This window comes from Haliaeetus leucocephalus, unplaced genomic scaffold (genome assembly GCF_000737465.1).
Source record: "Haliaeetus leucocephalus isolate CR32 unplaced genomic scaffold, Haliaeetus_leucocephalus-4.0 Scaffold751, whole genome shotgun sequence".
Classification (NCBI taxonomy): domain Eukaryota; kingdom Metazoa; phylum Chordata; class Aves; order Accipitriformes; family Accipitridae; genus Haliaeetus; species Haliaeetus leucocephalus.
In genome coordinates, this window is record NW_010973187.1 from 6162103 (window position 1) to 6188148 (window position 26046).

General features: G+C 43.3%; 1 long non-coding RNA gene across 1 annotated transcript in view; it reads left to right on the forward strand.

Moving 5' to 3' along the window:
• The window catches only part of LOC104840157, a 27448-nt gene extending 19470 nt beyond the window's left edge, over positions 1 to 7978 (forward strand). Inside the window, exon 2 of the long non-coding RNA XR_775228.1 lies at positions 7682 to 7978. This is a non-coding gene — a long non-coding RNA (uncharacterized LOC104840157). The remainder of the gene's footprint in view (positions 1 to 7681) is intronic.
• Positions 7979 to 26046: the final 18068 nt, after the last annotated feature.

Genomic DNA, 26046 nt, shown 5'->3' on the forward strand with positions numbered 1-26046 from the left:
GGGGGGGTGGGTGGGTGTAAAACATTAGGCTCCCTGGCTAGAGAACAAAGCTTTTGTGTTGGTAAAAGTAGTTGAGAGTGTTTTATTAGTTATGTGAATCAATTGATAATTGACATACTTTAAGCCTGAAAGTTGTTTGTATGCAGCCATGCCAGTATTTACTGTCTTTAGGGGGGAAAAATGTTACAGGGTATGCGGTTTGCTTCAGGCATGGTGAATTTTCCTTGACATTGCTTCACCCCTGCTCAGTCCTTACTGCAAAAAGAGAGAATGGGGTATCTGGATCTAATACCCTACTAAAGAGACAGGGTGGTTAGCGTTTCTGAATCTCTACCCGTGCTTATTGCTGAGTTGTGTGGTATTCCATCTGCAAGTTAATGGACCTATCCATGAAGAAGGGAGCTATCAAGCCAAAAAATAGTAAAACTTGTTCACACTTCCTTTCTTTTTTTAATGTTTCACCTACATTATCATCTTGGAGCTTATTTTTTTAAAAAGCTGAGGTGCTCTTTTTCATGTTCCAGTTTCAAACAGGAAAAGTGTTTCAATGTGAATTTTGAAACCCTTGTATTACAGTTTTCTTACTGCAAAAAAGCAACAACTTACATTTCTTGCTGGAGTTCAGTACCTGTTTAAGACCAAAACATTTGTTATGATAATACAGATGTAGCTAAGCAGAAGGCTGCCATGAGAGTGTTTGAGCCTGTATCCTGCTTTTCTGCAGTCCTCTGAAAGGAATCGCCTCCCTTTAGTCTCTGCCAGTCTCCTGACTCTGCAGCATTCCCAAAACATGTGGTCCATAAAATGGGATTATAGGGAAGGCAGTCACGTAAACAAAAGTTCCCTCAGGATGAGATTTGCATGCAGAGCTCCTGTGTGCTTTAGCCTGGCACTGCAGCCTTGTTCCCTAGCCAGGGACAGTGACTTCTCTTGGTGACCCCAAGGGTGTGAGAGCACCTAGGCCATCCCCATGTTTTGGGGATAGTCTCCTCCTGGGCTGGCTAGCACAATAGAGTCCCCTTTGCAGTGTCTTTGGAAGGACACACCCAATTAAAAGTTAAGGGAAAATAGTCTTTTCTGTGTCTCTTCAATGTCTGTATGTAGCAATAAATGAACAGTCCCATGATGTGGCTATAGCTGCCAAAAATCTGCAGTGAATGTACAGTTTTATCCGTCATTAACTGTACAGTATTGCTGAAGTGGCCCAGTGCTTTTGTGAATTGCGTTCACGGGTAAGTAGCTGCTTAAAGCTGAAAGCCTTCATGCTGCTACAAGTGCACAGTTATATTGGTGGATAATAGTGTATGTCTGTGATTGTGTGGTCCTGTCCAGCCTCTTCTGTTGAAAGTACACAACCTGGGATGGGCTCAGTCTGCAGTTTGAGTACTTTTGAGTTCTTCGTTGAGACTAAATTACATTATCGATGAGGAGTGTTTTTGGACTTGCTCCCTGTATCCAGTCCTGGCCTTGGTAATTCGGGTTGTCATTGCTGCTCTGCAGGATTACGCTGCATGGGATATCAGGGCACAAAGCCTTCAGACTCGTGTTCCTTTCACTGTGTCTCTTTTTCATATTTAAAAAAAAAACCTCCTTAGGTGGCTTTTGTCCTACCTTTCCAGTGGATGCTAGTCACCAGGGGAATGGTTCAGTTGGTGGTGGTCCCCTTATGCTGGTAGCGAGGCTTCAGATGCTGATGGCCTTGTCTCACCTTCCTAGAGGTAATGTAATGCTGTTTACCACAGCATGGAGGCTTTTGTCCCCAAGGAAAGCTACAGTTGTAAATATTCTCCTTAAAACAACAGGAATTCATAAAGTCATGTGACTGTGTTCCAGAATGGCTGGTGTTAGTCACATCATTGATGTGTTACTGGGCATTAGTGAGGAGTGTGATAGAGATCCCTATGGGCTGGAAGACTGCCCAATGCCTTTGAGATAGCACAGCCTTACACTTACTGCCATTACCTTTCTTTAGAGGTGACTCTGAACAGAAACTGTTAAACTTGTCGTAATTGGTCTTGGTGTGAAGCCTTGAACAAATAGCAGCACAGAGACTTTTCAGTTATCTGAAGAAACGTAGGCCAAAACTCTCCTTTTTTGTTTCTGCACCTGGTACAAAGAAGTAGAGAGAACAGCCCTGGGAACAGGGGAGCCAACCCAGTTCCTGCTGCTGTCAAAAGCAGTGGATTCATTCATTCGTGTACCCCCTATCGTAGCCGAAGCAAAGAATTGTTTGCTGTGGGTTTTAAATCAGCAGTTGCTATTCTCTTTCTCTTGTTGGTTGGTTTCTTTTCAAAGCATTTACAATGGGGAGTGCATTTACAAAATTAAGGGAGGTAAATTCAGGGCCTGTAGCTCCTACCACAAGTGACTGCACTCAGGAGTAATGTCATTGTCACAGCTGTATGCAGCTTTCGTTTCTAGAGGGTCTGATTCTCTGCCCTGGTCTATAGGGGGGTATAAATGAGAGAAAGCAGGATGCTTTAATTTCATGGCAGTCTGCTGATAAGGCCAGTGGTTATTCTAAGACTGCTTAATCCTATTTAAGGTTGGGATTTTTTTGGAAGGTCTCTGATTTCTGGGTGTATTTTGTACAGAAGCCCATTTAAAAGCTGGGACTGAATTAATCTGTCATATTTGCTACATAAAACAGTGATATTTTCATCATGTCTCAACTGTATGAGAGTTAAAACCAAGATTATTAAATTTTCCAAAGTTTAAGGAGATTAATTGTATTTTTAATACCTCCAGGTGTATAGGATCTGATGCTGAATCATGAGGGGAAGTAACAACACAATTACGGTATTTTCCAAACATTAGGTAGATTATATAGATATAACAGCAGGGAACTGAAAATGTCTTGTGAATAACAGCAACATCTGCCTGTATTTCATTTAATAATTTGTGGGGGGTCATTTATGTTGTAGAAAATGGCAGTTTATGAACAAGCTTTTGAGGGGAATGACACGTTGCTAAAGCTGCAATATTTTGTATTATGCTGTACAGATTCTGTATCATAAATCAAAGCAGCAGAGCCATATGTCCATGACCTCAGCTCCAAAAATCCTGCAATTAGTAATGATTTAAATTAACATGATTTGTATGGGAAACAGCTTTTAGAAACCTTGGAAAACTGGAGGTGTGCTCAATGAAGGACTTCTCAGATGCTTCACAGAGCTGAAGCATCAGCTCTGGCTGCCGTGAGCTGCCCCATCATCAGTGCCGCAGTATTGAAACTGAAAAGTGCAAATCAGGGCAGACTAAATTAAATCAATGTAATTGCTCAGTAATGCAGAGTTGTAAACTCCAAATGGAGGTCCATACAGGGGTCTTTACCAATTCACTTCAACCCATTCAGTAATGTAGTGCCTCATTCAGCAATTCAACCAAGCAGGTCGCATATCCCAGTCTGTGTGAGTTTTCTTCCCTCCCCAGTCCACCTGTGTACCTGCACTGGCAGACAGGTGAACTTGCAGTGAGCTGGGTCAGGAGAAAAAAAACTTGATTTTCTCACAGTGGTTGATTGATGCCCGTGTAGCTCTGTGAATGGCTTGTTGTGGGGTCAAATGAGTGCCAGTGCAAGGCAAGCAGGAGGGGAGAACCTCCTGTTTTGGCAGCAGTCAGCGATCAGATTGGCATTATGGTTTCATGAAGTCATATCTGTAAGTTATATGCTCATCTATAACTTTCTGGAAAGCTGTGGTTGTTGAAGGCATCACTTCCCCACAGCCGAGTGCCATCCCTCTCCTGGGCACTGCTGCTCTGTTTGTCAGCTGCTTGATGCAAAGGCAGGTAGGGGACACAAACTTGGCTGACTATGAGCTTCTAGGATCTTTCTAGAAATTTCTAGGATTGATGCAGAGAAGTCTTACAGATAAAGTATGGTTCAGATGACTCTGTACGTTTACATTAATATGAGATGAAATAGTTGACTCTTGGGTGACTATAAAGAAGTCTAGGCTCAGACTTGGGCAGCTGTGACTAGGCAGGTGAGCCATGCTGAAGGAGACTAAAGACCTCAGTACAATTTTCTGGAAAATAAAGGAATCCACATAGTAAAAAGACAAATGCAAGAATGGCTAACTAAGATCATAGGTAATGAACTAGTGTAACTCAAAAAAAAAAAAAAGGGGCGGGGGGGTTTACAAATCCCAGCCAGTTTATCTAGGTCATCAGACCAGTGTCAAAGTACTGAAGTCAATTTGTGGACTGAGGTAAGACATTGGAAGGTCATCATCGCCTTGGGGGGGAATCTTCATTTTTCCTTGTAAAGTTTAAAGGCCCTGAGCAGTGTCTGTCTGAGGACCTGTTTTTTACTACCTACTGTTAGAAATGACACTAGAGATTACTAAAACTGGAAGAAGTTATATGAACCAAACCTCTTTTCTCATTTTCTATTTAGTGCTGTCGTTAGTGTTCTTGGCAGCACTTCATAGATCCTCACTTTCAGTGGTTTCTACGCTTGGTTGCACTTCCTGTCCCATATATTAGCATAATGATGTCATTCTCGCACACCGCTGTGGGGGAGCATGGTGGTGTGCTCTGCCCAAACCTCTGCAACAAAGGCTTTCTCACTCTTGTACAAGAAGACTTTGCTTCTGCTCTGCTGGCTGAAATCCAAACGGAGGGTCCCTTTTTTGAGCCTCCCCTGTATGGAAGTGAGGAGCAGAGCGGAAGAGGCAGGGGGATAAGTACCTTCCTCACACCGTCTTCTGTAGGAAGCTACTTACAGGACTGTCTGCACCTAGTGTGGGTGAGCAACTGGAGCCTCATAACTCCATCGGTGCCCCCATAGCCCCGTACGGAGCTGTAGAAGGGAAGGAAAGGGTAGGGAAGCTCCTTACCCCTAAACCAAACAGCAAGGAAAAGTGGGAGCAGGAGCTTCAAACATGTCCCTGCTCCTCTGGGCTGGCAGGGCTGGTCATGGGAGTAAGGCACTGAGGAAGTCCCATCTGCCCAGTGCTCCTTTCATGGCCCAGGAGAGCAGCAGGGTTTTTTTCTCTGGTTTTCCTGCGCGTCCCAAGAAGGCAGCAAGGACAGAGCAGTTTTTCCTTGGGGATGTTGCTGCAGGAGAGGGAGGAGCGTGGCCGCCAGGAGGGAGCAGGCAGCCCCAGCGCCTCTGGGGAGCAGCCTGGGCTTGCTGCTCTTTCTGCCTTGTCAGGTTGCTCTGTGTGCACCAGGCCAGGCTCTGCTGTGCAAGCAGCAGTTATGCAGAAAGTTTAAAGTGATAGAAATCAGCGTGTTAAAACGAACTTGGAAAAAACTTCTGGAAGACTTTGTCCCCTTAAATCTGCCTGAAAGGGGCTCTTCTAGCATGAGTCATCCGCAGCTGTAGAGGAGCCCTGGGCAGAGCCTTCCTCCCCTCTGCTGAATGGAGCTGTCAGAGTGCCCGGAGCCAGGGCAGGGAGAAAAATACCCCGATTCATTTCCTAACGAGATATGCATGGGAGAATTCCCCACGGGGCCACCGGTGGGGGTTTGCGGCTTTGTGTTTTTTCAATCACTCGGCTCCACATAAGCAATACTGTGCAGCTTGGAGCTCCCACCCGGAGGACTGAAACACCCCAAGCCCGTCCCCAGGAAGCAGACAATAGTGTTGATATGCCTGTTGCTGCAGAGGAAGTGGCTTCTGTTACAAGCAACAAGCAATCTGCCAAAGTCCATGGTTGGAGTGGTTGCCAGGCTAAATTTGACATTAAATTATTTAACGTTTTTGGCTTTTGTCTTACTGTTTTCTCAAGATGTTTCTCCTGCTTCCTACCATTTAAATCTCACATATGGCAGGGTCCGTCCCCCCCCCAAAATAAAAATTTAATACAGGCTTTTATTTAGAAAGACTGGATTCTCTGTTAACATTTTTGTGCTATTTAATAGATGATGAAAATATTCTCAAATGCTCTCAGTAGGTTAGCAAAACTGGGGCTAAACCATATGCAGCTAAGGTGTTGCTCAGGGCTTCATCGTGCCTTTTCCCATCCCACCTCGCCGTAATCAGTTTTTGATCTGAATTTGACATTGGAAGTATGACATATTACTGCAGAAAAGATGGTATGTGCAAGTTAGACTTCAGATATTGGAGGCATCAGGCGCCCTCTTGTGCTGTTTCTCCGGCAACATCGCAAGGCGAGCAGCTTCCCAGGAGCAGAGGCTGAAGCTCTGTAGTTTGTGGGGAGACAGGTGTGTGCTTGGGGACCTACATCATGATCCAGTGTGGGACTGGTGTGTAGGAGTTACTTATTGATGGGTCCACAAACTTCACTTCAGCTATATAATGTAACCATTCAAAATGAAGCTTTGAACAGAAAAAAGTGACTTGCATCTTCCAAGAGACAAAACCAAGATTTTTAGGTTCATTCAAAAGTAGCAATGTTCACTAAGTATTAAATTTCTCTTATGGGCCAGATTTTAAGTTGAATCTCAAACTTCTCTGACTGTTAATAATATGATAGAAGTTCAGATTTGGGGGGTTTAGACTATGCTGTATGTTTATAATCATTCACCTCCTTGCATTGCATAATATCAGGAAAATGTGCTGCATCTCCCTGGAAGTCAAACTCTAGGATTAGTTTTATTAAGTCTAGTTAATAAATACTTTTTCAGATTGCTCACTGCAAATACCTCACTTCTCCAGATACCAGACTATAAGTAAAAGTGTAAAGTCCAGAGTAAAAGAGGTAAATTAATTTACAAAGTTAACTAAATAGCTATGGCGCCTCTGAAAACACAGGCCCTTGGTGGCTTGCTGCCTAAAGAAATAAATTTCACTGTTTTTTTAATATGTGGAACTCAGTTGTTCAAAGGACACAGATATATTATTTTCTGGCCAGTTGCAAAGTCCCAAACTTACTGATACCTGTAAGATGCAGACATGACAGAGCATAACATGTGCAGTGAGCTCTTCCCCTTGCCAGCATTTTTCTGTCTTCCTGGCTCTTTGGGGATTAAAGGTGTTGCTTATTTCAGGCTTATTGACCCAGAGCAGTTTTGGACTGGGCTGCCTGCCATTCTGTGATGGCATTTCTAGCAAAATAGCAGTTTCTACCAATGTACCTCTCAGCCTGAAAGCTCCTGAGTGTTATGATTGTTTCATAGAGCAGCAACTGGAGTATAAAAGAAGAATGGTCATGCTGGGCCTGGCTGAGATCCATCTAGCCGATACCAGTCCTGTCTCCAGCAGACACCATGAGTGGATGCCTTGATAAAAGCCTTAAGAACAGAGCAGGTATAAATGCTTTTTCCTCTACTGCTCTCCCAGCCTCTAACCATCTTCACATCTTGAGCTGAATATGGGGGTTTGTGAATTTAGTGAACCTTGACAGAATTCATTTCCAAGATTGTCCAGTCTTCCACTGAGCCAATATTAAACTTCAGTGTTCACAGCATCCTTGTGATCTCTGTTGAGCACACTGAGCTGATACCATATGGAACTTCCACCATACCCCAGTATCTCACTTCTGAGTGCTAATGGTCAGCTCTGACCACGTATATGAGCACATATATGTGAAGTTGGAATTGTTTTTTCTGCCTGTGCCTCATTTTACATTTATCTATATTGAATTCTATACGCCATTTTATTACTCACTGACTTATTCTTTGTGCAGTCTGTCACCTCTCATTTTCACCACCCTCAATAACTTAAATCATCAGTAAACTCTGTCATATTCTTGTTCCCCCACTTGTCCAGGTATGCTGAACCAGACAGCACCATCACAGATCTCTGGGGAACTGCACTGATGAACTTTGTCCACTGTGAGCACTGACCATCTTGTCTTCTGTTTCCCATCTTTTAACCATCATTTACCCCTGGAAGGATCTTCCCTCTTAAGCCATGGCTGCTTGGTTTCCTTAAAAGCCTTTTTGAGGAACATGGTTGAAAGCTGTCTTGAAACTCAAATGCACTTATACCAACCAAACCATCCTCATCCTTATGGCTGCTGAGCCCTTCCAAGAAGTCTGATAGTGCTTGATGCAGATTTCCATTAAAAAAAAACCACAACAAAACACCTGGGTTCTTCCAAAGTATATCATGTTTATCTGTTTAATAGCTCTGTTCCTTATTATAATTTCTAGTACTTGCTCAGAGGTGAAGCTTTGTACAGAAATATGCCTCTGCTGATAATGGTATGACTTTGGCAATGTGACTATGTTTTGTAGTACTTTCTACGTTCTTTGTAGAATGTCACAAAAAATATCACAGTGTGGTGTGTTTCTTTAGTGGGCAAGTAATGTCTGTGAAGCTTTTTAAAGTGAAAAAATGGCTATGGAAGTCCACAGAATTAATAGGAGTTACCGTTCATCATAGCAACGCAGTGGGTACAACAACAAAGGATCAAATCAGGGTTTTGTACATATTTTGAAGTTACTAAGAGTTATATGCCTGTACCTGACAGCATACTTGAATTTGACCCAGTAGAGACTAGAAATTCCTTTAGTCCACAAGTAGAATTTTTCAGGGGATTGGCTGAAAACTTCCCACACTTGAGCAGAAGCAGTTTCAGGGGATCAGATGCAAGGTTGGTTTCCAGCAGAGCAGGTCCAACCCTTGGAATTTTTCTGGCAGCCATCTATCACGAGTTGTTAGCTACTTTGTTCAGCATGAGAGACCATCTTATGACCGTACCTGATGCTATGTGGAAAAATAATCCAGACAGGCATTTGGGAATCCGCAGAGTACTAGAGGGGTGTGTGAAAAGTGCCTTTCCTTTGCCCAGCGAAGTCTATGTGCCTCTTCTTTCCTTTTGCAAAGAGGATGGGGAAAGGCTCCAGGCAGAGATGAAGAAAGTTTCCCTGAGTAGTTGGTCTCTAGCAAAGTACTGGGTGAAGCTCTTCGAAAGGCGGCACAACTTGTGTGGTTTGCATAGCTGAAATAGCTAATGTAAATGAATTCAGAGACAAATCTCCTTAGCAAAATCAGCCATTCCCAAGCACAGAATGTTGTCATTAATAACTTGAGCAAAGTGTGTGGTCGTCGTTGTTCTTTCATTAAATCTACCTACTTTAAAATATCAACAAAAGGCTCCTTGTGGCTGCACAGCTTAACCTCAGTGTTTGAAAACCTGACAGTGCCAGGTCTGATGCAGCTGCTGGTATAAGATCATTGGCAGATTTACTCCTAAACTATCCAATGAAAGAAAGCAAAATACGAGAATGGGAAAAAAATCTTCAGACAAATCCAGTAATTTGGGAGTAAATTATGCTCTTAGTTTTACTAAGCATCTGAACTACTGCTCAATGAATAATGCAGTAACAGTTTCCAGAAGACCAGCTGTTATATAGTAATGTTTTGATAAAACAAAGAAATGCACGTATTAGCATGGGCCTGTTAGGTCTGTGGGTTGAAAATGTGTGCACTGAGCGTGTGTAAGAACTGACATTGCTGAGGTACAAGGGCAACACATACTTTGCAAAAGGCTGAATCCAAACTGATGGTTCGCATCCGTTCATCGGCTGTTTCACAATAAGTGTGTGCGCATGGTTTTCCTTATAACACCCAATAGTAAGCATGACATAACTAAAAAGTAATGTCTTGCATTTACAGGAAGAAGAGAGGGGATAGGTAAGAGTGTGGACACAGATACTCCCTGCAGAGCTGCTGGCTTGTGGTTACTAGCTTGTGCATCTGTCCTTACTCAGCATTGCAGCAGTTAACTCCTGCCTTTAAAAAAAATGAATTGTTTAAATCCATATGAAATACTTTCCTAGGCGTGTCTAGGGGCCAACTCTGAGCTCTGACTATTGCCATGTTCTGCTCTTGGTATGCAAGATTATTTTTCCAGACAAGCATGAATAGAGTTCAAATGAATCTATCAATAATCAGTGGAAAGGATGTCATAATGCAAAGTCTGATACTGTAAAATATATACAAGTCCTTGAAAACATGTGTTTGGAAAGGAACTGCTTTATTCTTAACATAGCTGCAGGTCTGGCAGCAACAGCTCATGAAGAGGTGTGGGAATTAGCTGAATAGAGTCACTGCTGGCAAGGAGAGCTAGGAGGCTGTATGCTACTGATATGAGACTGACTCCTCATTTTTAAATCCCTTTGGGTAAAGGAAGGTAAATTATTTTTCTTTGCTGATGAAACACATTGTGAGGCAAAGCCATATTCAAGAAGAAAAACATAAGTGTTTACTGGAAATAAAATCTTTAAAAGTCAAATGGAATATGGCATCAAGAGAGATTTGTGATTTCTTTTAGTTTGTCATAATGTCCTAGATTCATCACAATAAATATGGCTTAAAGAAGAAGATACATGAACTGGGAGGTGGGGAAAGGAGGAGATGGCTGAAGATGAAACGCACATTTTTAATTACTCAATTGCTAATTCTCTGATTTAGATCTGCTTATAATTAAGTTAAACTATTTTCAATGGAATTTTTCTTTGTAGCATTTGCTGCAATGCAGAGTATGTGTGGTATCGTGCTGAGTCTAAGGAAAGGGCAATCAGAAATACTCCCTTGTCCTGTGAATGCCACAGGCCCTGTAAGGACTCCCATAACTATTAACAGGCACTTTTGCCAAAATCTACTTTATTACAGCATCAGTTTAATGAAGCTTGAAAAGCTATCTATAATGGTGCCCTCTGGTGACTTCAAAAATTTTTACACTAGAATGAAATAAAAACATGGAATTTGGCCTGCTACTGTGAAAGTACCCTGGCAAGTTGGACTATTCATTAAAGATTCATGAACAAATTAGAGCTCCTAGAGCCCAACCAGGCAATATATGCAAGCCATACACACACACAGAAGTCCAGGACTAATCACTGGACTAATAACTCTGCTCCTGCAACACTTGGAATGAGTAAGACAGTCTCTCATCCTACTCTGCAAGTAATCTCTTGTACATTCGCAATAAAAAGAAATCTGACTTTTGACACTGCAAACTGATCATCTATTTTTCTAGTGCCCAGAGAAAAGAAAATTAAAAGGTGAAACAACAAAATGTCTTGCTGAGTTTGTCTTGATACAGGGAATGTGGGGGGTGTTAATTGATTATATGAAATCTCAGAAATAAACTACCTGTGCAAAAGAATGTCTTTTGTATATTCTACAGTTAGGGTGGCTGCCACACAGGCTCTGGAAAGCTGATCTCGGTGCACTATTTCCTCTCCTGGATATTGCCTTTTATACGTGCAGTATGTCTACAGCATCTAATGTCTCCACATTTACTGCCTATCATTTCCCACCATGCTGACCTACATGACCTTCCTCATTGCACTGACTCTAGTGTTCACGTGGCTCTTACTGTGTTCTGGCTGAAAAGGAATCTTTTATTTGCAGGGTTGTGCTATTTTACAGCCAGATCTGTGGTCATATAAACACCAGAGCTGACAGAAGCGAGTAAGTACATGTGGCTGGGGATGGATGGAATAGGTGTGGGCACCCCTTCCAGCATCGCTTCTGTTTTAAAGCATGATACAAAGCTATGTTCTAATCAATATGAATGCAACACTGGTGAGGTAATGAGAGTATCACACTCTGAGGCAATTAGCCCAACAGAAAACCATCCCCAAGCAGACACAAGCAAGATAATGGATACAGGGTAAAAGAAAAAAAAAAAAAAAGAATAAAACCTGTGTTAATAACTTAGTATGAAGTGTGAACTATTACCTAATGATTTAATCATTCCTTACTGAATTTCCAAATGAGGCACATACTCCCAATAACTGTATCAGGCTAAGTATCTCCTTTGCTTTTCAGCACTTCCCCTGTGCCATGCTTAGGAGAGGATGTGTCTCCTCCCATTCATGTCCTTTGCAAAACAGCCCCTTAGGCACAGTGTAGATCAACTGGCTTTTATGCATATATTCTCTAAAGAACCCTAAAGGAGTAAACAAAATATTTGTTTTGACAAGATGCCTACTTTGATCATAAATATTAAGATGAGGAGGTATGAGTATGATTTTATTCTCACTTCCCAAATAATACAGTCTGTAGAACCTTCTCCACTAACTTCTTCATTAAGTCAGTAATTTCCCTTTCAACTGCACTCGGTATTTTAGGAAAATACCTGGTCTTGATTTTACAGGCCATTTAGTATCTGTCAGAGAGATTGTGCTATCATTTTGAGGTCCAATAATACATCAGAGAAGGATTTTTCTCTGTGCTAGCATTTGCAGTGTTTTGGTGTATGTGTCTTGTGTTCACACGGTGCTTCCTCCTGGCCTGAATAGTTAGCTGGGTTCTTCTAGGAGGGGAATAAACCCATTGATAAATTCATACATCTTTAGTGCAGCGCTGTATCTCTGAACGTTGCAGGAACACAAAAAATGAGTACTTTTCTCAGTGACTATGCCCAACCTTGGCATTTCTAGCTAAGCTGATGTTTCAAAGACTCCAGCTTCCTTCTTTGTTGAAATTATTGTTGCTTACTTTCTGTCTTCTGGCCTGCTGATTTTTTCTCAAAGACTTGTGTAGCTCAACCGGTTGTCTCCAAGCTCCTGCTACCATTGCAAATCCATGTCCCACCTGGTGTACTTGGGCAGTGACTTCTGCTGTGCCAGCCACCTTGCTCCATAAAGGAACTTAATTGCTCTTCTACTTAGCCTGAATGAAGGGTGGCTGTCAGGCTCACTGCCCTGGGCTTCATCAGCCTGTGACTGATCAAAGATACGTGCGATGTGTTGTGCTTCCCACGGTCTGAGAGCCTTTGGGTTTATAAAAGCAGTGAAAGGAGACATGGGGTTTGGTATGGTTGTAGAAAACTGTCCATTCATACACGTCTTCTCAGCTGTATGGGAGATCCGTTACGCAATCTGCTGTCACAACACGAGGAATGTGTAAAATGGAGCTGATATGATTATCATGCCCATTAAATGGTCTTTGCTTTCATTTTTCTAGCCTTCTCCATCCGCAATAAGTTATTCTGGCTTAGTACCTGGGGTAAGACCTAGGCAAGAAACACATATTCTGCAAGGATTCGGGCAGTAGCTCTGAAGCTCCTAAGTGTTTGGATATAAATGTGCTTCTTGCATACATCTTCTTTCCTTATCCTATGGAAAGAGAACTGGAACACAGTGTTTTCAGGATTAGGCCTTTGGGAGAAATAGTATAGGAAATTCTGGTATGCAGATAGCTCTTCAGAGGAGACTGCTGAAGGGAGATTTTTGCTTCTGTTATGAATTGGATTATTTGCCCTCTTACCTGTTTGGAAAATTGTTCAAGTTTGTCTTTTATTGTGTCGGTCTCCCCTCTCTACTGTTACTTGCCTGCTCTGATTGTGGCTTGTATTTTTATACTCACTGACAGCAGAGTTGGGTCAGGTTTCACAGCAGCTTCCACCATGCTGGAGGAGTTTCTTCCACTGGTGAAATGGCTGCCACTACAGATCATAATACTGGGCAAGAGCAGCAGTAACTTACCGTAGGACAGGACACGAAAGCACCTTAGCTGAAATTGCTGTGAAAATTGGGTCAATACAATGCACTTCTCTCTGTGCCTTGTTATGGTGGATCTAGCAACTTTGAACAGAAAGGTGTTGGCTACAAAAGAGGAATGTTAGAAATACAGGGAACCATGCAGAGCTACAGAGAAATTTCACACCCCAGGTAGGCGGAGGATTATCCTTATATCTCATCGATGAGAGTCTCCAGTCAGACAGCTCCTCCACTGACATGCTGGGACAAATGACTCAGCTCTGCAGTGGAGAAGAATGTCCCCAGTGCCGTTTTCCTGGAAGCACCTTCACCTGGAGGTTTCTTGTTTAGGAATTCACTTATGAAAACTCATCGGTTCACAGAGCCTGGGGTGGCACAACTGCAGGCAGATTGCATTCACCGGGCTGAGGATGCACAGCTGTAAGCAAGCCTAATTAAGACCTCTGACGAATTTTCCAGTGTAACTACACCAGTAATTGTCAAGATCTATGAAGTAAATAAAAGTTAGTTGTTCTCTCAGTGCTAAGAATTGCACAAGTTTGTAACCATCCTATCTTATCAGGAATGAAATGCATGAGGCTTATGAAAGGAGGCAGCGTTTGCTGTTCACTGGTGACTTGTTGCAAATGAAGGCTTTCAGAAATAGCACAAGACTGATCTGGCAGCAGTCAACTGACCTGTAATTTTAAGATTGGGGGAATCATTAGGAAAAGGAAGCAGAGTGTAGCAGAACTCACAGCCCGGTAATTCCCATGTGCTTAGCTGGAACTTGTGCTACTATCATGAGTGAGACCGCAGGTATCTAAATCTCCCGAACCGTACAGGTTTGTACTGAAAGTCACACTTCTGGGAAAAGAAGGGACATGCATATTTCTGGTGGAATAGTTTTATGAGCTGCTTTTTTCCTTCCAAGACATCAACCTTGTCAATAGCACTGATACTAAGGTCTATTTACTATCTATAGACATTATCTCTCAGCTTCTTATTTAAGGGTGATTTGGCTGGAGAAATCAATGATCGCAGGGAGTAGCTCAGTTATGTAGATAATAGGGCCAAATCCTTAACTCCTGTAAACACGTTTTGCCCAATTCTGGCAGCACAAACCAGTTTTAAGCCTGTTTTGAAATGGCTAGCGTTCCTAGAAGTCCTCTGATTGCATATGGCAGTGGACTGAAAAAATTTTAAAAAGCCCCATCCCAAAAGGTACCTGCTAGCAGGAGCCCAGCTGGCGAGCATTATGTAGGAGAAGCAGTCTGGAGTCAGCACCTGGAAGCTGACTTTCTGTGTGGAAGGGGAAATTGTTGAGCGTCTGGAGTATCTGCTTTATTTGCTGTCAGCTTTTCAATCTCCTGAACAAGATAAAACATACAGTGACACATGGAGTTTGTGGGTCCATGCGCTGGCATTGTGAACACCGTTCTGCATAGGAGAGGGTGGAGAAGCAGAGTAATTAAAGCATCCCACTGTGCAGCCAGATGTGTAAGTTTATGTCTTAATTTGTTAGCCCCTCACCAACCCAGGTGAAGGAGGTCTTTTGGGATTAGTTAAATCCAAGGAAGCCAGGTGGTATATTAACCTCTTCCCTCCAGGATGGGGTTGACTGCAGAAATTGAAGTGTCTTAGCCGTGTTCACCTGATAGACTACTCCAATCTAGCAAGCCTTTGAACTCTTCTGCCTGGATTCATTCAAACACTTATGTTGGTATAAAAAAACAGGTCAGATCCCATGTATCCTTAGGGTACTGCTTTACTTACCAGGACTGGCTCTCTTACAGTAATACTTTCAACGTGTCAGCAGCTTCAGAGTGAAGCACAAACCCAATGTAATTTGCTAGTTGTGTGACTGCAAAGGCACATTCCTCCTTCCTGGCTCTGACACATATACCTTGGGGAGTATCTGATTTATACATATGGTAAGATATCAACTTGCATTGATTAAGTATATTCAAAAAAGGGGTTTCAGTTGCTATTGCATAAGGAAAAATTTCAGCTTGTCCTTTTGAAATACCCTGGCACTGTTTAGATGCAAGAATTATTTATTAAGGAGACTTTAAAGTGGGATGAAAGTAAGAAATCCTATGAGAAAAAGTTCTGTTTGTTTCTTACATTTTCTCCACCCTTCCCTCACCCTGGACTGTTGCATATGGTTAGAAGGAAAATCTTTTCCAAACCCTTTCAATCTAAAATATCATCAGATGGAGCAAAGGGAAAGCTGAACTTGCCTCAGAAGCATTCCCACACTGGAATGTTTTAGATGCTCCAGCCCCAAAGCCTTGGGTACAGGGAAAGTACAAGTAGCAAGATGTCCATGCTCTTTGTGGAGGGGTGGATCAGAGAGTGTCTCATGCCTTGGGTGCTTTAGGGAACTATCTGGCAGAGCAGAAGTCATCCTGCAATGTGATGATGTGGGGACCTTGGTGGCAATACCAGCTCACAGACTTCTTTCTTGTTCTCTGTCCCTACTTGCCCGTTTCCATGCCATGGAGCTCCATTCTTGTGGCTGGATGAATGCAATTCCCTACAAACGGCACTGAAGACCAGAACACTTGGGGGGCAGGGTGGGGTTGTCCTTTAAAGCCAGAGAAGCCCAACACTGATCTGATGTACAGCACGACCCCACAAGCGGTTGCATTCAGGTGACTGACCTCACCCACCGGTGGTGCGGTAAACGGGGCGCTTGCCTGGTGTGCTGAATAGGGTCCTCGCCCTAAGCCTCTCGGTAGGCTGTCGAAGGCTCTGCTCCAGCTTCAGCTCCATCAGATCACGACCCATGAGACTGAACGAAGATGAGCTCTGGCACGTTGTTTGCTCTGAGTGATTACTGAAAACTGCAGGGCCCATGGGCAAGACCGGGAGAGGAGTGCCTAGTTGTGTGTTGAGCCTTACCTGCGTTCAGTGCTATCGAGACCAAGGGGCTTGTCTTAGGATTCCTGGGTAATACCATAAAATTTAGTGTCTCTCTGCTTCAGGGAAACTGAGACGGCTTAGGGGAATTTTAGATCTAGGTAATAATTTGCTGTCTGAGCTCCACCAAAGCTGCTCAGTGGATGTACTATGTCACCTCTTCTATTGGAATAACACTGTCATAACAGTGTGTTCAGTAACGGGACTTTGAGGAGCATTTAAATTCAACAAAGATGGAAATACTGTCTACTAAACAGCTCTAACTTTCTCTTGTCATACTGGACAAAAGAGGAGACAGAAACCATTTCAGGTACCATAAGACTAGGTGAGATAAAACTGCCTCAAGTTCTGTAAGACAAATCCGGATTTCTAACAGTTTGCTGAAAAGAAAAAAGAAAAGTTAGGCTTTTTCTCATACTCTAACAAGTCAACTGTAGATAAAAGCAATTACCTAAAAGCTTATTTTTCTATGAAATTTATCATTAAAAAGAAAATGAGAGAAACTTCATGCTAACATTTGTTATAATTTCATTAGGATCCAGGTAGATCTAATTTATATGGGGGTTCTGTTTCCAAGTTGAGGAGCAAATGAATGTCATCAGAAAGACAATTGAGTTATACAGGCTTTACATGAGAACTGTTCTCCAATAGAATGTAAACAAGACACATTGTTTAATAAGGTCAGACATACAATAAGGAGCTAAATTATGGCAGTACTCATCAGCCAGCAACACATATAGCTAGACCTTCTCAAATGGTGCAAGTTAGCATGCAGTAAAGCTAAAGGTTTAAATTAACCCTAGTGTTTCACCCCCTGGGCAGTGGAACTAGGAGTTAGAGGAAATAAGTTTATAAACCATAGAAGTAATATGACTGCAACAAGTTGTAAAGACTTGAATTTCTCCTAAAGATTTACAGTTTTTTACAGTGTTAACTACCACCGTAATTATGAAATCTGGCATGAAAAAAACAGGGAAACAAACTATAGCCTAAATGTAACATTTGAGACTTAGAATTTATGCTCTGGGAACTGACAGAAACCTCACAAGCAGATGATTCATGTAGCAAAATGGTGCAAGGGCATCCCTGTAAAATGCCTCATGGAAAGTGCTAAGCAAACTGGAATAGTTTGAAAATATGTAGGTGGGATTGCTCTTCACAATGCTGGGATTTACCCCATTGTTGTCCAAGTGACTCAGCTGAAATTGCCCACAATATACTAGACATATTTTATTGTCGATATATTTTGCCCTGGCCTTTCCTCTCCATGACTCCATGACCTTAATTCACCTAAATTTCTAAAATGGTGAGGTCAGGTGGTTCTGGTAACAGCACTGCACTTTCCATATCCAAAGATGATATAGACTTATCTGCATATTCAGGGCAGCAGTGTGTCATCACCTTGTATCAACATTTTCTTGGTTAAACTACTGCCAAGAGAAAGATACTGCCTTCCCTGCTATTGGACTGAGCTCTTTCTCTTCTGTACGTGATACTGGCCGTTGCTAAATGACCTTGAAACTGATGCCCAAACAGAGAAAAGCACCTACCTGAAGCCATGATGCTTAATTCAATCAACCAGTCAATGAATCCTGTTTGCCACTGCTGTGGCATCGCAAATGGACCTTTTCCATTCAAAGATGGATTAGGGCTAAATGGATTTTGTGCAGATAAAAACACAAGGTTTCCACAGCTGTATCTGGCATCTGTATCTAGCAGGATGATATCCCTTGATGCTGTGGTCCACCACTCTTTTTGACAGAAAACAGGCTGTTCTTCCTGCCTTTTTATCTAGAATATTGTTTACCTTAAATATTGGATCAGGATTTGTTCAATCAATTCACAGGAGTTCTTGTAATCTTAAATGGAGATTAAAATGCAACCCAACGCATGGGATTGCAGTATCCTGTTTTTAGAGGAGCCAGTACCAGCTGTTTCAGAAGAAGGTTTAAGAAGCTCCTTAGAGGACAAATATGAAATAATCTTGAATTCTGCCTCTGAGCATTGAGTGAGGGACTGGGCTCTGAAGCATAGTGGTTTATATCTCTAGCAGTTCTTCAGTCCTGTCTAAAAAATGTCAAATATCCTCATTACCCGCTTAACTATCCAGTGATGTTTTGGAGCTTAAATCTCAACAATACCTATTGACAGGGATTTTGTAGGTTAGCTAAAGGTGTCATCCTCTGCTCTTCCAAATCTGTCATTTGCAATTGGCTTGCTTTCCATTTTGCTGTTTTTTCCCTTACTCTCCTGTCATACTAAGATATATGCTGGAGCTCCTAAACACTTTCCAACTTCCAGTTCTAGCTTTTTACTCCCAACAGTAAATGAGATGTGTATGCACTAAATGTCCCCCCTCCCTCTCTCCTGGCTCCTGAGGGAAGGAAGCCCAGGCATATTGGCCAAAAGGGAGATGCTTTGGCTGGGTACCATGCAAGTCAGAGCATCCATTTCCCCTAAGGCTAGGCACAGCTCTGGTGCCCTTTCTCTGTATTCTGTTTAGACAAAATTCTCTGTATAATATTGTACTTCAACATATAATTCCCTGTATTTATCTCCAGTTTAACCAACTAATTCATTGTCTTATGAATACCTTACTATGCTCTAAGATGAAGCAAAACATACCATTGCTCATTATTAAGTCTCCTTATGTGCATTGGATATCCTATAATGCCAAAACGGCTGCTCTTTTATGTTGGATGAGGGCCATAGATCCTAAAAATTATGTAAGTACCTAATTCCTTTACAAAATTTAGGCACAAAAATAGCTCCTAAAGTATTTGACCACTTTTATAAATGCAGGCCAAAGCATCTTCTTTCCAAACAAAGTATCCTGAAACTTGTTTCTTGGGTTGTGGATTTGCAAGACAAAACAGGACAATCTGTGCTTTGTAAGGGTTCCTGCTCCTGGCAGGGATAAGGAAAAGGCCCTTCCTGGGGCAAGTAGCCAGGAAGAGATGGGACCCAACAACTAACAGGGAAAGAAACCTGTAAATTGAACTCCACTAGTGCGAGCAAGCCAAATTATAGGGACTATGGGGGTTACCTGGGGCTGCAGAAGAAAAATGGGTGGCTGAATTTTGAGTTATGGGAGGAAATTTAAAAAAAAAACCAAACAACTCTATCTTATAGGACACAGAATGGCACAAAAGAACCATTGGACCCCAGGCTAACACATTTCAAACTACTCCTCTACTGACAGCATGTCATAACCAGACCAGAGCATAACTATAAATAACAGTAGGAAACATACCTACATTATGCCAAGACAGTGAGTCAGCATTAGTTATTTGGTGCTTTTTTTAATAATTGGGGGTTTTGCCCAAATCCTACTGAAAATCACTCCTCTCCCCCCTCTGTAATACCAGGGGGTATTTGCTTTGTATATATTTTTTTCTCAGATTTCATGCCATCAGTTTGCTTGCCCACAGCATTTAACAAAATTCTTAGCATCCTTATTAAAAATTAAACTTTTTTATTAGAATAAATGCCCTCAGAAGTTTTTCAGCAAAATGTCTCAGCCTTATGCAAAGTGCAATTAGCACATGGGACAGAAAGCTGCATGGAGACAAGGGAGAACTTGTGCTGTTTCAGTGACCTTAATTCCCTTCATCTTTATACCTGTGTAATCACTAGTATACAGAAAGGATGTTTAATACTGATATGGCAGCATCTTTTAGTATTAAAAGTGTGCTGTACACAAGACAGTGAAGATTCACCCCTTCTTACATTCTTTGACTATTTTTTTAATTTCAGGCCTTTAAAGCACTTCTTTTAAAATTTATAATAACTGATTAAATAACTATCAATATATTTAATAATTCAACCCATTATTAAGCTTAAGTATTTCAGTTTCTCAGCATTCAGTGCTTTGAACATATGTGCTACCATTTGAAATAAAATAGAAATAGCTTGTTTAGAGGATTTTGCTAGAAGATCCATCGACCAAGACTTGTAACTTATTTCAAAGGCTTAATCATGCCTCAGTTAAAACCAGCCTTTCCTAATGGGTAACTGCTTTCTGTGGGGTTGATAGTCCTTCTGAAAGCAAAGTCACTCATGTGGGGAGCTACCCACCAGATGGAGCAGAGCCCCGAGGGAACACAGGGCACCATGGGCCACTCTCTGACCTGCTGTGGCAGGTCTGCGTGCCCAGGGACTGGATTCTGGAGAAACAAAACAAGGTGTAAATTAATAACATACTTTATAGCTCAGCTGCAAACCTCATTTGTCCCAAATGTGGAGAAAGCCAGGTGGGCTGTTTTATATATAAAGAAGTATCTTATGGGAAAGCAAGTTTGGTCACACTGATTGATTAAACTGGATTTTTTAAGACCCCGGTTGATCTGAGAAACCCACAAATAACACACTTCCATAGGAATGTTTTCTCTGTGTTAAGGACAGTGAACTGACAGGGCGACCTCCCACTGAATTCAGGGTCAAACCTCATCTCTGTAGGCTTCACAGTCCAGTAGGGAGGTAAATTTGAGTGGACAAATGTCCTGTGTCAAACTAAACAGCATCAGGGAGCTTTCTTGTGGAGTGGAGCTAAGCCATCTATACCAGCACAGTGGTTCCTAGCCTGGTTTTGGCCTGAGGCAAAGATGGGCTCCCAAATGATGCTGGGGTAAGATTTGGGAACTAGCTTGTGCCAGGCCCGCTTCCCAGTGGCAGCCTGGGTGAAGCCACACTGCTTTGGAGGCTGAGACTTCAATAGTAAGGTTGTGGGGCATTCTGTGCCAGAGAATGGTCTGAGACAAGGTTAATTTACTTTAATAAGTTAATTTTAATTTGTATACATGGAGCTGTGGAGTGTGGGTGAGACCTGGGAGGGACAGGCATTGCAGCTGCCTCAGCTTTCCTCCTGCCCCAGGGGATTCAGATCTCCTCGGGGTTCATGGATGCTTTGCTGCTGCACAGGAGCAGAGCGTCTCCTGCCCCCAAACACCTCTCGGGGTCCCAGGTACTTCGGCACAGCGTGGTAGCAAAAGAGGAGGTGTGAGGAAGGAGGGTGACCACTGCAGGAGTCCTATCAATACCCAAACGCATCAGCCTTACCCTGTGGTGCTGGGTCGCTGCTACGGATCAGCTTCTGGGAGGGAAGGGAAACCTTTCTGAAAGGAGCGGGACCTCATGTAGAGACTTGCTGTCCCGTCTCCATCTGCTGGTGGGGACAAGCCGTAAGCTAATGAAAGCCCCTCATTAGGCATATTTCTGCGTTACTGGCAGGCAATGGGGTGGCTACATTTCAGCTTTTACTCTGCATTGATAAAGCCGTCACTACTGACCCGCAGTGGGCTGGCAGGACAGGAAAGATCGCTGTACCTATGGCTGCACGGCGTCCATCAGCACGGGAACTGTTTGCTAGGGGCAAAACCCCATTCACGTCCCCAGGCTGTGCCTTTGCAGCAGCTGTTTTGAGGCAGGACTAAGAAGTCTGCTGAGGACCAGCATCTCTCGGGTAAACAAACACGCTAGCAGGCAGGCTCTGGGGCCCTCTCAGAAAACAAGGTGATTGGAAAGATGAGGTAGCAGTGTGGTCTTGAAAGAACGGGGTTTGTTAAGAATGCGCAGCTTCGTTAAGGAGGTTTTGTGGGTTAAAGCATGTTGGAGCTGGTAAAAATAAACAAGGGGTGGGCCCTGATGCCCAGGCAAACACCTGAAATTGTTGCACTCCTAAGGCAAGATCTTGGAGCTGACAAAGCTCCTACGGTGTGAAGCTGCCGAGCAGAAAGCTGAAATTGCTAAAATGCTTTGATGAAACCACAGAGGGGAGAGGGAGAAGGCAGATGTTTCTTGGGAAGGAGAGCACCTTGCGGCGGCTCCTCACTGGACCTGACCGCAGCGCATCGGAGGGGGCTGGTGGTGGTTCCTTCAGACGGGAGCTCTCACCTGAGCCGCAGCCCTTGGCACCTTCCTGCAAGGAAGAATAAATATGCAAAGGTGTTGCAAAAAAAGCCTACCCAGAGGAATGGCGTTGGGTTGCTGGTTGCTGCCCCCTCGCCATGGCAGCCCCCGCTCCTGCCGTAGCAGGAGCCCAGCCCGGCTGGGGGGGTGTCCCCACTCCAGGCCCTGCTCTCTGTCGAGCGTTTTTTACAAACTTAATTTTTTCTTAAGCGTTAAATTGATTTAAAGCGAGCATCAAGGGGGCACAAAGAGCGAACACGTTCTCGGCAGAAATCCTGTGAGTTCCCGCGCAACTGTGCATTTCTAGCCATTCCCCACTGCGGGCAAAAGGGGTGCCAGGAGGTGCAAGAAAGAGATTTTCAAAGTTAATTATTTACTGGTTTATAGACTTTCAGTTATTTCAGCCTGGCGGGTTTGATAAGGAAACCTGGACCTTCAGTGAAAGCAATTAGCATGAGTCTACAAGGTATTACTGAGTAATTGTGCCATTATTTATTTCCTGTAAAGCGACAGACTACTATGAAGGGGTTTATGTTTTCTGTTTGTGGATTATTTGTATCAGGGTGGATGCAGCCACCAGGAGGATGGCAAGTAGGAGTGGGAACATTACGAAGACTTTCCCTGTGACAGTACAAGGACATGCACTTCTCCCCATCTTGTCCACTGTGTGGTACATCTTCCCTTGCTTTTATTCTGTGGTATTAATAATGGTGATGATCCTCAGAGCCAGGTTTGTATTGGTATTAGCCCAGGTCTGGGAAGACCCAGGAGTGGGACAGGAGTGCCCTGGGTTAATGCTGTGCTGGGTAGGCAAGGGGACAGACCACAGGGCAGATGCATGCATCAGCCCTAGCAGGCTGACAGGCAGGTGGAGGTGTCCACGTTGATCAATATTGAAGAAGGCAGTGGAAGACGTAGGAAAGGTTGCATTTCCCTCTGCTTGCAAGTAGGTTTTCTGTTCCAGTTTATATTGCTTCCTGCCAGGCATGAAATCGAACCCCTTTGTATGCAGGAATAATTCAGTCCACCTCAAACCAATTCCTGTCAACTCTGAAAACGAAACATAAGAACTACTAAAAATAATCAGTAATAGGGCAAGAAATAAATAATCCACTGCTTTGTCCAGGGAGAAATACTTTCTGACTTGGTCATAAGCAAGTAATTATCCTTGCTGGAATGGGCTAAGAGGTTGACATATCTGGAGTGCATAACTGACCCTGTCTTGGGGAAAATGGTGGCCTGGTGGCCTGGGATACTTTTTGAGGTCCTTTCTAGGTATAGTTTTCAGAATAATGCTATAGAAATTATTTAGGAAGCCTATCCTTTCAGCGGGGAATGATTTATAATTTGGCTTTTTTCTGGAAGTCCTGAATGTTTGGATGCTTCAGAAGTTTTCAAGGCCGGTGTTGAATTGTTTCAACTCTTGGAAGCATTGTGAAAAATGAAGACCAGTAATCTAAGGATGAATGGGAAATGTACTTTCTAAAATGCTTGAACAAATGTTTGAACAAATACTTAAAATCTGGGAGTACCTATACAGCCAGAAAATGAAGTAGAAAGGAAAATTTTACACACAAAATACTGTTCAGCTTGACATTGGGAAAAACTGGTGTGCTTGAGAATGAGCAAAACAATCTGAAACAAACAGGTTATTCCTATGAGAGAATACCTAAAGTCTTTTATAATGGAAAAAAGACACTTTAAGTCTTGGGGAAATTATTTAAATTAATATGAACCACCAAAGACATCCCAAGGGTGGGATGCAAGGAAAAAATAAAAACTAGGGCCTCTCAGGACACCTTTGAAGTGATGCAAATCTGCACCAGTGAAACCAAGATTGCCACAGGCAGCACTGACCCTACAGTCAATTTCAACACTTATACCTGGGGCTTTAATTCCAGAGTTTCTTAAAGCTTGAGTGGACTGAATGGCAAAAAAAAAAAAAAGTCTTTTCTGCACTCCTCCCCTGTGTGACTGAACCTCAGCTGGGCTAATTCTTTGCAGCTGCCCAGGCAGAAAGCCAGACCCTTCAGGTGGCAGGTTATGGGCAGAACAGGAGAAGGAGTTCTGGCATCCTCACAAACAGGACACCCTTGGGCAGGGGAAAGCCCAGAAAATACCACAGTGCCCAATACAGCTCTCCCACATGGGATTTGTAAGAGCCCAGATAAGGAGCATCCAGTGAGGCAGTAGAACATAGCAATGGGACTCTCAAGCGCCAGGCCATGAGGAAGGGGAAGGGATGTGGCTCAACTCCACTCTCTTTACCCAGGACACATGGTTTTACGTATCTTACATAGGAGCAGAAAGTAGGGACCTTTGATGCACATGCACAGTAAAATTAGTGCAGAGGTTAATCCTCTACAGTTTGAGTTCTCCTCTCCAATTTTATTTTTTCTGTTTGAAAATAGTTGGAACCCTTCTGATTTTTTTTGGTTTATTATTCTATTTCTCTTCAAACAAATGCTCCCTGATGGAGTCAGTCTTTGGCACAGGACCTTCCCTTCCCCCACAGATTCTGTCTCACAGAATCATAGAATCATAGAATGGTTTGTGTTGGAAAGGACCTTTAAAGGTCATTCTAGTCCAACCCCCCTGCAATGACCAGGGACATCTTCAACTAGATCAGGTTGCTCAAAGCCCCATCCAACCTGACCTTGAATGTTTCCAGGGATGGGGCATCTACCACCTCTCTGGGCAACCTCTCCCAGTGTTTCACCACCCTCATCGTAAAAAATTTCTTCCTTATATCTAGTCTGAATCTACCCTCTTTTAGTTTAAAACTATTATCCTTTGTCCTGTAACCACAGGCCCTGCTAAAAAGTTTGTCCCCATCTTTCTTATAAGCTCCCTTTAAGTATTGAAAAGTCCCAATAAGGTCTCATCAGATCCTTCTCTTCTCCAGGCTGAACAACCCCAACTCTCTCAGCCTTTCCTTGTAACAGAGGTGTTCCATCCCTCTGATCATTTTTGTGGCCCTCCTCTGGACCCGCTCCAACAGGTCCATGTCTTTCCTGTGTTGAGGACCCCAGAGCTGGACACAGTACTCCAGGTGGGGTCTCACCAGAGCAAGTAGAGGGGCAGAATCACCTCCCTTGAACTTCTGGGCACACTTCTTTTGATGCAGCCCAGAATACAGTTGGCTTTCTGGGCTGTGAGTGCACATTGCCAGCACATGCCCATCTTTTCATCCACCAGTACTCCCAAGTCCTCCTCTGCAGGGCTGCTCTCAATCCCTTCATCCCCCAACCTGTATTGATACCAGGGGTTGCCCCGACCCAGGCGCAGGACCTTGCACTTGGCCTTGTCAAACCTCATGAGGTTCACATGGGCCCACTTCTTGACCTTGTCCAGGCCCCTCTGGATGGCGTCCCATCCCTCAGGCATGTCAAGCGTACTGCTCAGCTTGGTGTTGTCAGCAAACTTGCTGAGGCTGCACTCAATCCCACAGTCTATGTCATTGATGAACATATTAAACAGTACTGGTCCCAGTATGGACCCCTGAGGGACACCACTTGTCACTGATCTCCATCTGGACATTGAGCTGTTGACCACTACCCTCTGGATGCGACCATCCAACCAATTCCTCATCCACCAAGGAGTCCACCCATCAAATCCATATCTCTCCAATTTAGAGAGAAGGATGTTGTGGGGGACCCTGTCAAAGGCCTTACAGAAGTCCAGAGAGATGACATCTGTATCTCTTCCCTTGTCCATTGATGTAGTCACTCGATCGTAGAAGGCCACTAGGTTGGCTGGGCAGGACCTGCCCTTGGTGAAGCCGTGCTGGCTGTCCTGAACCACCTCCCTCTCCTCCATGTGCCTTAGCATAGCTTCTCAAGAGGATGTGTTCCATGATCT